Source organism: Caretta caretta, chromosome 14 (genome assembly GCF_965140235.1).
Source record: "Caretta caretta isolate rCarCar2 chromosome 14, rCarCar1.hap1, whole genome shotgun sequence".
Classification (NCBI taxonomy): Eukaryota; Metazoa; Chordata; order Testudines; family Cheloniidae; genus Caretta; species Caretta caretta.
The window spans coordinates 15,315,671-15,326,417 of NC_134219.1; the positions used below are offsets into that span (position 1 = coordinate 15,315,671).

Below are 10,747 nucleotides of genomic sequence, written 5' to 3' on the forward strand. Positions count from 1 at the left end.
AAAGCGCATTGACATTTATACTAATCCCCCAAACTTATGTAATACCTTTGTCCTTTTAAGGATCTTAATTAAGCTTCACAACACCCTGGGAAGCAGATAAGCCCACTTTGTAGATGGGAAACTAAGGGCTGGTCTACACAGTTTTTGTACCAATGTCACTATTTCCTTCAGGGATGTGATTTTCTATCACTGATACAATACCTCGCATGGATGCAGTCATACCAGCATAATGGCACCTTATACTAGTACAGTTTACTTCCATTCCCACACAGGAATAAGCTACACTGATATACGCACCTTTGCACTGGAATAACTGTCTCCCCACGAAGAGGGTTGTGCCATTTTAATTATAATGGTATGGCTAAAGTGGTACAACTTTTGTGTGAAGACAAGTTCTAAGACACAGGAGTCAAGGCCAACATTTCTAAACTAGGGTGCCAATTAAGCACTTGGCCTGATTTTCAGCTATACCGAGCCACAACAATTCCCAATGACAACTTTGAACATTAAGCCACGTATTTAGGTTCTTTACTTTATGTAACTAAATTTGAAAATTTTAGCTTAAGTTACTTGCCTGAAGGCACTCAGCAACTGTTGTGTCAGGGCTGGGATTAGAAGACAGTAGAGTCCTGCTACCTATCAGTAAACCACACAGCTTTTTAACCCTTGGAAAACTAATATTTCTCCCTCCTGATCATTTAGTAAGAACTGTTTGTGTCCCAGAACACCAGACTCCAGCGTAGGCGCTTTGTAGCATGACAGACAAAGCATCGGGATGTCTGATTTATTTTCACAGCATCCACAGTACAGGTTCCAAGAAGGATGATCATCAATAAAGAAAAACCCAACACAAGATTCCCTCTCAAAGCTAAATATCCCACAGCAAGTAAGAGAGCTGTGTTATTGTCCAGAGCTATCCCGTGAGGCTGGGGAAGTGGGACAGATCTCCTGTCCAGAGCTGGGGAGAAAGGGCTCTTTTCTGCCTGACAAATCACCCCCTCTACTGCACTGGAGTGGGGTCCAAGCTCCTTTTTAAAATTCTTTTCCTTGGAGTGAATCTGGGCGGTGGATTGGAGCTGAATGAACTCTATTGCTGCATTTCTGGTGTGACTTTGGGGGAAGGAACATGGAGGAGGACAGCTAAAACTCACCCCAGCCCAAGTCCTCACTTTCGCGTGGCCTGGTTTTCAAAGGTGCTGAAGACCTGCAGCTCCCATTGACTTCAGCTAGAACTGTGGGTTAACAGCTTTGAAAATCCAGCCCTTAGTGAGTTCTATGCACATAGGACAGAACTACTCAGCTTCTCTCAAGGACTTTTCCTTTTGCACTAAAGAGAAGCTCAGTCTTGTTGGGACAATATTGCCATCTAGAGGTGAGTAGTACAACCTTCCTGTTGGAGGCTATCGGTAGGGAATTGATTATACTAGAATAGTATTCTTTTTAAACAAAGAGTCATTTGAGAGCACCTTTCAGGGTGGGAGGCAGAAGAAAAGAGAATTTGCTATCTGAGGCAATATATTTTGGCTTGATGTACACAGAAAATATAAAAAAGAAAAGGAGTACTTGTGGCACCTTAGAGACTAACCAATTTATTTGAGCATGAGCTTTCGTGAGCTACAGCTCACTTCATCAGCTCACGAAAGCTCATGCTCAAATATATTGGTTAGTCTCTAAGGTGCCACAAGTACTCCTTTTCTTTTTGCGAATACAGACTAACACGGCTGTTCCTCTGAAACAGAAAATATACTAACCACACAGTTCGTATTGTAACAGATCTGTTCTTCCCCTTCACTCTCGCGGGTGTTGCTGTGTGCAGGTCAGAACTTCAAGGGGCTAGAACTCTCATCTTCCTTCTCCAAGAGCAAAGCCCCCTACCATGGAAACTAATGGAGAGTCACATCAGCAGTACAAGAGCTAGGACACAGAGATGAGTCGTTCTAGTGCCATACAGTACGCATATGCATACAGCCCCCTCCAGGACATTAAACATTGCTATAAACAAGAGCAGAATTCATTCTCCAGTCAGCATATTTAAACCAGCCCTTTAATCTGACTCATCCACTGATCATCTTACCCCTCACATGTAGGTCACTGGAAGTCTGAGAAAGCAACAGCCCTTTGGAATGCCAACACAGGACCAGACAGAGATGTCCCCTTTTCCCAGGCTATACTTGTTCCTTTGCTATGTCCCTGGAGCCCACATCTGGCGGAGAGGGGTGATTGAAAGCCTCACTTCATCTGTGCTGTTCCATCAGTCTCTGCAGCTATTTATTCCTTCATCTAACTCCTGAGATTATCCCTTCATTATTTTGTTTGCAATAGTCAAAATAAAATGATGTATTTGTTGTCAGAAAAAAAAAACCTGCCGACCAAGAGCAAAATATCCTGCAGGACATCTAGAGCATCCCCAGCTGGCTTTGTTAGCCCCAGCTAAGAGCAAGAGAGGGCTTTAAAAACTAAGGGCCAGACCCACAAAGGGACATAGGCATTGCAACACCTAACTTTCAGGCGCCAAGAAAATCCCTGGAATAACAATGGGATCCACAAAGCCTGAGTTAGGTGCCTAGGCTCCCTATACACTGCATGGGGAGAGACAGATGCCTAAGAATGCAATCCACAGAACCAGCATGTTAGGTGGGGAGCTTCCTGAACTACTCAGTGGAAGGTGCAGACAAGAGGGGTTTGTCCTAAGCCCCATCCCTCTCACAGAGCTGGGTGCCTATCTGCTTGTGATCCACAGATGGGAACCCCTCCCTTGGAGTCAGGCACTGTAGATGTTCTTGAGAGAACGAATGAGGTGCCTGCCTCAGACCCAGGGGCGGCTCTACCAATTTTGCCGCCCCAAGCAGCCGCTGCTGAATTGCCGCCCAAAAGCCACCACGGCGGGAAGAGCAGTGGGGCCGCCGCCAAATTGCCACCGCGGGACACAGACTGCCGCCCCATTTTGAATGCCGCCCCAAGCATCTGCTTGGAAAGCTGGCCCTGCTCAGACCACACAAAACAGCCGGAGAAGGAGACAGTGTTGGTGGAGGAGACGGTGTTGGTAATAGCAACCTTCTAAGTATTAGCCCAGGGGTAAGAGTGGGATGTGGGAGACCCAGGGTCAATACCACCTCTCCCCCAGGGGAAAAAGGATTTGAACCAGGGTCTCCCACTTCCAAGGAGCTGCCCTAACCACTGGGTTATAGGATATCCTGTTATGACGGCTCCCTCAACTTCTCCAGCTGCAGCTGCTCCACTGGGTATAAATACTTAAATATTCAGTGGACCAGAGAACAACCCTATGGCCAGGCAGTTAGGGCATCCCATCCAGGAGGTGGGAGACCCATGGTCCAGCTCTGATTACTCTAATTAGTTAGCCAAAGTAGAACAGCTCCAACAGGAGAGATTGAGGGAACCCCCGCATCAGAATATCCCAGAGCTTGCTGGTTAGAGCACTCTCCTGAGAGGTGGGAGACCCTTGTTCAAAACCTCTCTCTTCTTTCAGGCAGAGAGTGGGGTTGAACCTGGGTTCCCTACATCTCTCAGCTGAGTGCTCTAACCCCTCAGTTCACAATTATATGGTGGCCAGCACCATCTCCTCCTCCTGGATTTTGAATGGGGCCCAATCCAGTAAGTGTGCTCAGAGCACTTCTACTGGATTGGGCCCTGCAGGCAAGGGAACACCTGTCATCCACCACTTTGTAGATTGCGCTGGGCCTTCCATAGGAGAAGGATGATGGTCTGAACGCTGGCAATGAGGCTGCAGTGCGCATGCTCAGAAGCAGACACGAAAGTGCCTTTCACCCTGAAAATTTAGGCACCAAATAAGATTAGACGCCAACCAAGCAAGGGTTTTGTGAATCACAGTGGAGCCGAAAACTGGGATTTAAGTACCTAAATACCTTTGTCGGTCTGGGCCCAAGAGCACAAAACTTTCCATTAAAAATCTCTCATTTGCTCATGGACTGCAAGGCTTTGAAAGTTTGAAGCGGTTTTATCTCCACCTAGTGGCAGGAAAGAGCCTCTAAGAAAGAGCCTCTGAGAATAGACCTGGATTTGTGCTGGAAATGGCCCACCTTGATTATCATACACATTGTAAGGAGAGTGATCACTTTAGATAAGCTATTACGAGCAGGAGAGTGGGGTGGTGATAAAACCTTTTGTAGTGATAAACACTCATTTTTTCATGGTCTGTGTGTATAAAAACATCTTCTGTATTTTCCACAGTATGCATCCGATGAAGGGAGCTGTAGCTCACGAAAGCTCATGCTCAGATAAATTGGTTAGTCTCTAAGGTGCCACAAGTCCTCCTTTTCTTTTTGCGAATACAGACTAACCCGGCTGTTACTCTGAAACATGGTAGGTATGTTATGAAACGGCGTAATGGAGACCTACTTTTCTTTTCTTTTTTAGTTGTAGCTCAGGCAAAGCTCTGCCTTTCCCTCTTGTTCTGTTTAAATACAGTCGGGAGCAATGTGGTCTGGTGGTATAACCATCAGGAACACCGAGTCAGTGATGTGCCACTGTATTTTAACACAGGGCTCCTGTCCCTGAGCTAAGCCCTGTGTCCCAGGGGTGTGCATGCTGCAGAGGGCCAGGTGGAAGGAAGGGGCTGGGGAATTAATTTAAAACACATTTAAATTAAAATACTTTCTTATAAGCAGAGCCAGGCGAGGAGGTGGAGGCACCGCTCAGTGAAAGTGGCAGATTAAGGGCACTGGTTGGAAAGACCCAACCTCTGAAAACACTAGAGGATTCTGATAGTCCAGCACAGGGGGCAGCTTGCGCCATGCAAATGAGGACGGCGGAGTGGGATGAAGATGCTGTTAGGGGAAATGAGAAGGTTATCCCTATTTTTAAACACTCCCGACCCTTGGTACGATCTTATCTTTTCCATTCTAAAGATGAATAGATTCTGCCTCAGCAGTAATTTTATGACAACCCTCACAACCCCAAAAGTCACCACCTCTGGCAGGGATAACTCAGCAGCCCCCACAGAGCATGGCTCCATCCCAGGCATGAACATCTCTCCTGGTTTGGTGATGGAATGGCGGGAAGCGAGGCATCTCTGGGACATCACTGGCTCCAAGCCTGAGCCAAGCTCTCTGTAAAAGGCAGGAGATGGTTCCCTGCCTCCCAGTCGGGGGCTGTGAGGATTAGTTGGCTAAAGGGCCGCATTTATTTACTCAGGTTTATAGACTGGTGCTGTACAAAGCTCTAGGCACATGTACAAATCTAACTTCCTAGAGGCGCACATAGAACCAGTCAACTGATACACCGTCAACAAAGCTTTCATAGCTCCCCCCACATAATAAACCCTCATCCCTCCTCAACAGCTTCAGAGAAAGCCTGGGGAAGGAGGCATTGCTGTGTGGCCAGAAGGTTACCAAATGTGGGCTTGATGTGACCATCCTGAGGAAGTGGGATTTGGAGCTGAAGCCCTCCACTAAGCATAGCCTACCCAGATGAACACTTCCAGGGACTGGCTGCTCAAATGCCCCATCTGATCTCAGCTGTAAGACAAGAGCAGCTCCTTAGAAATACAGCAATCAAACCATCTGGGAATTTACAGATCAAACCCCAATGCCTTGAACTGCCCCTGAAAATGAGCTGGGAGCCAGTGCAGACTCTGGAGAACAGGTGTAATAAGCTCCTTGTGGGAGGCTCTGATAAGTAATTGAGCAGCCACTTTCTGCACTAGCTGAAGTTTGAGCAGTCTCCAGATATAGTTCATGCAGGGCATATTACAGTGACCCAACCTGGAGGTGACCGAGGGTTGTAGTGAGGTTCAGATTCAGAAGGCTGCAACCTTCTTGTCTAGCACAGATGGATGAAAATACATTTGGGTACTGCTGTCTGGACATCCAGCTGCTGAAATTCCAACAAGAATCTAAAGTTGCAAACTCGAGTAACAAAAAGTAGGCTAAATCCCTGATTTGAGGGGGCAGCTATTTCCTCTGGAGAGCCAGCCAACAGCACCACCTGGGTCAGATGAAACAGATATCGAGCAAACGATAGCTCAGCAGTTTCTACCGCCTGAAACCTCCCATCTGCATGGAGCAGGACCTGTAATAGGGCAGATGCTTCCATACAAGGGAGAAATCATTCCAGGGATCATCTCAGTGCTTCCTTTGGATCATTCCCCCAAGGGAGGGGAGCGAGCACTGGCTAACAGAATACCCTGATGTTCTGAGACCCACATAGCTCCAACAGCAGGGAATCTAATAGGGATCCTTTGGTGTTCTGCATAGTTCCCTTGGGTCTCTCTCTTCCCTATGACAGCCTGGCTGCTCCAGGAGCCCCAACTCAGGTGGACTCTGTGCATTCAGAATGAGCATTACAGTTAGTACAAGTTTCCCTAGGAACATGCCATGGAGAGCAGCAACTGCTCCTTGAAGCCACCCTCTTCCCTTTGCCCCCAGTGCCACAGAGCCATCACTACATCAGGGGAGGGCTTTTTCCCAAGGTGAGAATACAGTGATGTTGCTTCTCTCCCTACATTGTGGGGCTTTTCCAGCCACACCTTACTACCCTGTGCAGCACACGGTCCACTGTCTGCAAAGCACTTTGACCTTGGAAGGAGCTAGCTGCCCAGATACATAGTGCTCAGCTATAAGTCTCCTGTATGTACAAGTGTCTTTGTAATGCCATCATCCTGACTCTACTGTAACAATCCAGGCAGAAGGATCCTGCCACATGAGTACGGTATTTGAGCAGAAGGCAGCAGGGTAGGCAGAATGTATAGCACATTGTTAGCCAGAGGGGCATATCTGTTCATTTCATATCTCCTGTCTCTGGCCTCGAACAGACAGTGACTGCTCGGGGGCTGCAGCTGCTGATGCCATGGGGACATTTTTAAACATTTGCCCACTTATTCAGTAATCTGCAGGTTGAGAGTCAGTTACTGAACTTGGGCACCTAAGTCCAGATACCCAGAGCCCCACAAGGGCACCTAGATCTGCATGTAAGGGGCTCAGTACCTGCCTTAAGTGACAGTGTGAACACCTAAATGTGAAGACAACCATCCTGCCTTAGGCCCTCAGGTTCAATAATTGGGCTTCACTTATTAAACAAGTCCCTTCAGCTGCTGCCCAGAATCAAGGCCACACTCTATTACATGCAATGACTGCTTTTCCTGGAGGGGAGGGCGAGGTGCAGGCTGAACCCTTGCTTCGTCCCCAACCAGCCCCTTGAGCCATCCAGATGCTGCCCATGGGGTGAGACTCCTGTGCTCCCCCTAGTTGCCTCCAATGATATGAGGGAGAAAGACAAACTCCAACTCTGACAAACTCATCTACCTCATGGGAGAAAGACAAACTCCAACTCTGACAAACTCATCTACCTCATGGTAGATTTTCTCCCTATCTCATGGGAGAAAGACAAACTCATCTACCTCATGACTCATCTGCCTGGAGGGGGCAAACGGCAGCTTGGTGTTTGCTATTTTAATTTACTCTGTTGAATGCTACTGATGAGGTTTATATCCAGGGGACGATTTTCTTTCAGCCCTAGCCCAGCAGAAACAGTGCCCAGTTTATAACAGGAGAAGCTAGTCCCTATGATCTCATGTTACAGCCCTGGGCTGTAACAGGGGATAAGAGGGACTGGCTGTGTTGGGCTATGGCTGTCTGCTGAGCAAGGGCCCTTCCAGCAGGCTCCCAGGGCAATTAGCAGGTGGCGGCATTAACTGCAAGGGTAATGAAGGACACCTGCCAGGAAACTCAGTCCTGCCTAACCCACTGAAAGGCCCAAGTACATTCCTACTGAGTGTCCCAGGGCAGCATGTCATCCAATCAGTGGCCTGCTCAAGGTAGGACTGGGTTCCCCAAACCCTGCCACAGGGTGGCCCAGCAGGTCTCATTCTGGCTCCTACTGATCAGCCAGCCACCTTTTCTTTGTCTCCTATGGCTCTGAGCCAGCTTTCCTTCAGTCTCCTACCACATCAAACCCCTCATCCTCCCCTTCCAGTTCCCACGTAATCCCACTCCATTCATGTCTTGAGTCATTCCCCCTCCTCACTCCATTCAAGGCTCTCTCCATCCTGCTCCTTCACTTTCATTCATGCTACCCCCATCCACCTGAGAAAGGGCCTTGGTAACCGGAAAGAGAGATTACCTGCTCCTGTAGTCTTCCCCTCCCCAGATCATCTCTCCCCACCCTTCCCTATTGCTTCTGCCATGCACTTCCTAATGCATATGTCTCAACAGGTTTGGGGCTCATTCCCGCTTCCCTCAACTTAATTTCAAAACACTTATTGATGTCCAAAGGTCCCTGAGCCCATAAGCTCTCCAGGTCAGGGAGCATGTTTGTAGAGTGCCATGTACATTTACAATGCTATAACCACAGCATTTATAAGAGTATCTTCTGTAGTAAGCACTAATGGGCACAGAGGCCTGGGATTAAATGGGTCATTATAGGCACCTGGCCTGTTCCCCCCTGCCCAGCCCAGGAAGGGTTAACACCATGCCCCACGTCTATTCAAGCACTTTCTTCAGGCACCAGTTACCAATTGCACAAGCAAGCTCTAAAATGACACAGTTCAACATATATCTAACAACTACCATTCCCCAACTCCCCTGACACAGACACCAACCCGCTTTCTGGTGCTCCCCTCCAACCTGAGCTCTTTCAGCCTTCCCAGGAATCAAAGTGCTCATTAGGAAATACCTGAACCTGCCCAGCTGGGCCTGATAATTCTCTCTCCAAGGCCCAAACATCTGATCTTAAAGGGGCCCTGCCTCAGAGTAGGCTGGATGGCCCTGGCCCTTTGAGATATGTCTGCAAGCATTTTGGATCTAGTGGGAGTGAGCCTCCTCTCCTGGCTCCAGCCTTGGCTTAATGGGGTTCTGGTGCTCTAAAAACAGTAGTGTAGACAGCACTTTGAAGTTGCAGCTTGGGATATGAAGCCCACGCCACCTCCCTAGGCTTCAGAGCCCAAGGTCCAGACGGAGCCACAACTCCACCATGATGCCTATCCAGCTATTTTCAGACTGCTAGCGCCAGCCCTGTTAGCCCAAATCTGGCCATCCAGGCTGGGAGACTGGCTCCTGCTCAATCCAAAATGCTAAACAGACATACCCTACAGAGGCAGGCCACCCTGTTCCAGGCATGGAGACTTAATTCCCCTTTTGTGCCTAGGGTAGGTCCCTCTGGGTCAGGAGTGAGGTACGCTGGCTTGCTAGCAGTGGCTTGCCATGCTGCTGCCTGCTCTGGGGTGAGAGGGCTCTGCTCCCCAGGGGAAGGGGGGCTGCCAATCCAGGCCCTTTTATGAAAAATAAACAACTGGATCCCAGAGGAAAGGCCCCAGGTCAGGAATTTCCCTTTTCTTAATACTTTCCATGTGGACGCAGCCCTCACTCCCTGTCCCCTGGGGGTGAACGAGGAGGTACTGGAGGCGTTGGGCTGGACTCCCTTTCCAAACTGGGGGATGCGTCGCTTCTGGAAGTCGAATGCTTGCTGTGGAGATGGGCGTTTGGGCCTGTCTGGCAGCTATGACTCCCTCCCTCACCAAGGCCAGTGCACTCCAGCCCTGCTCGCAGGCTTGGTCATGCGGATGACAAGAGCAGATGTGGTAGGCCTGGATTCTGTAAGGCCTCACTGCCCCAGTCCAGCTTTTCCACCTCCCTGTGGCCAGATACAGCTCCATTAGCACAAGCCCTGTAGGACTCTGCTGAATGCCAACCAGGGCGCAGAGTTTGGGCAGTTGTTGTGTATGGAATTGGTGGCAATATTGCAGCCACGGGCACCAGCATAAGAACCTAGCTAGACAGTCAGCTCTGCTATAGATTGGGAAAGGACAGGGAGCTACTCCCATCCACCTCCAGTGGTTTTGGAAGCTCTACTCAAGGAGGCAGCACCTAGCCAAAGTCTCTTTAAGCAAAAGCATTCCCCCATCCTACCCCAAACAACATCCCTCTACGCAGCACTGCAGTCTGCCCCTCATCATGCACTGAAACAATAAGGGGCTACCGCTCTACTTCACTCCAGCCAGTGTTCTGCTCTAACTGAGCTCTCTACAGAAGCAAGTTCTGTGGCATTAACAGCACTTTGTGGGGTGAGGGAACAGAAATTAGACTCTGAAACTCTGCTCGAACATACCAAACCCCATTAGCAATTAATTCTGAGCGGCTCTACAGCTCAGAGCATGGGACTCTGGCAGGTAACTGATGAAGGATCTCCACTGGGCAAGGACCAGACCTTCCATGTTCCAGCACTTGGCTCCATGTTGCTCTAGATATCTATCTGCTCACACTCACCTTTCAATCAGAACACATCTGCTGTGGCGCTCTGGCTCTCTCTCTGATTTTCCTGCTCCCTTCTGCCTGGTTTTCTCCTTCTACTACCCATCTGTGAATCTGTCTGTACAGTCACTTCCTCCTCTCCCTATGTCTTTCTTTCCTTTCTTTCTCTCTCTCTTTCCGTCTCCCTTGCTCTCTCAGGAAATTAAAGATAATCCTTTTTTTTCTTTTCTGCTGCCGGATTCACTGTTTAACATTCTCTGCATGTGCTTGCGCTGATTCAAAACAGGATTAGACATTCTGTTGCTTTGATGTCAGTTGGGCTCTGCACTTGAGGCAGAGAGGGAGAAACTAAAATGTCTGTTCACAAGCCCTGCAGGTTCTGCACATCCACTCACACCAGTCATCAGCTGAAGGTCAGAGACATTTATCTGCCACCCAGATAATAAAGGCGGGTTCCCCTTCCACTCGGATTAGTCTGCAGCAGGGACAAAGAGCGTGCCTTGCTCCAACCCTGTGACATGGCA

At 48.8% G+C, this 10,747-nt stretch overlaps 1 protein-coding gene across 2 annotated transcripts in view; it reads right to left on the reverse strand.

The window, feature by feature from the left end:
- CASKIN2 (CASK interacting protein 2) overlaps positions 1–10,365 on the reverse strand; it is an 86,686-nt gene extending 76,321 nt beyond the window's left edge. The window contains exon 1 of one of the 2 annotated variants that reach the window (XM_048817493.2): positions 10,239–10,365. The gene's annotated coding sequence lies outside the window, so the exon portion shown is untranslated. The remainder of the gene's footprint in view (positions 1–10,238) is intronic. The other variant, XM_048817494.2, reaches the window with a different exon arrangement.
- Between the last annotated feature and the right edge of the window lie 382 nt (positions 10,366–10,747).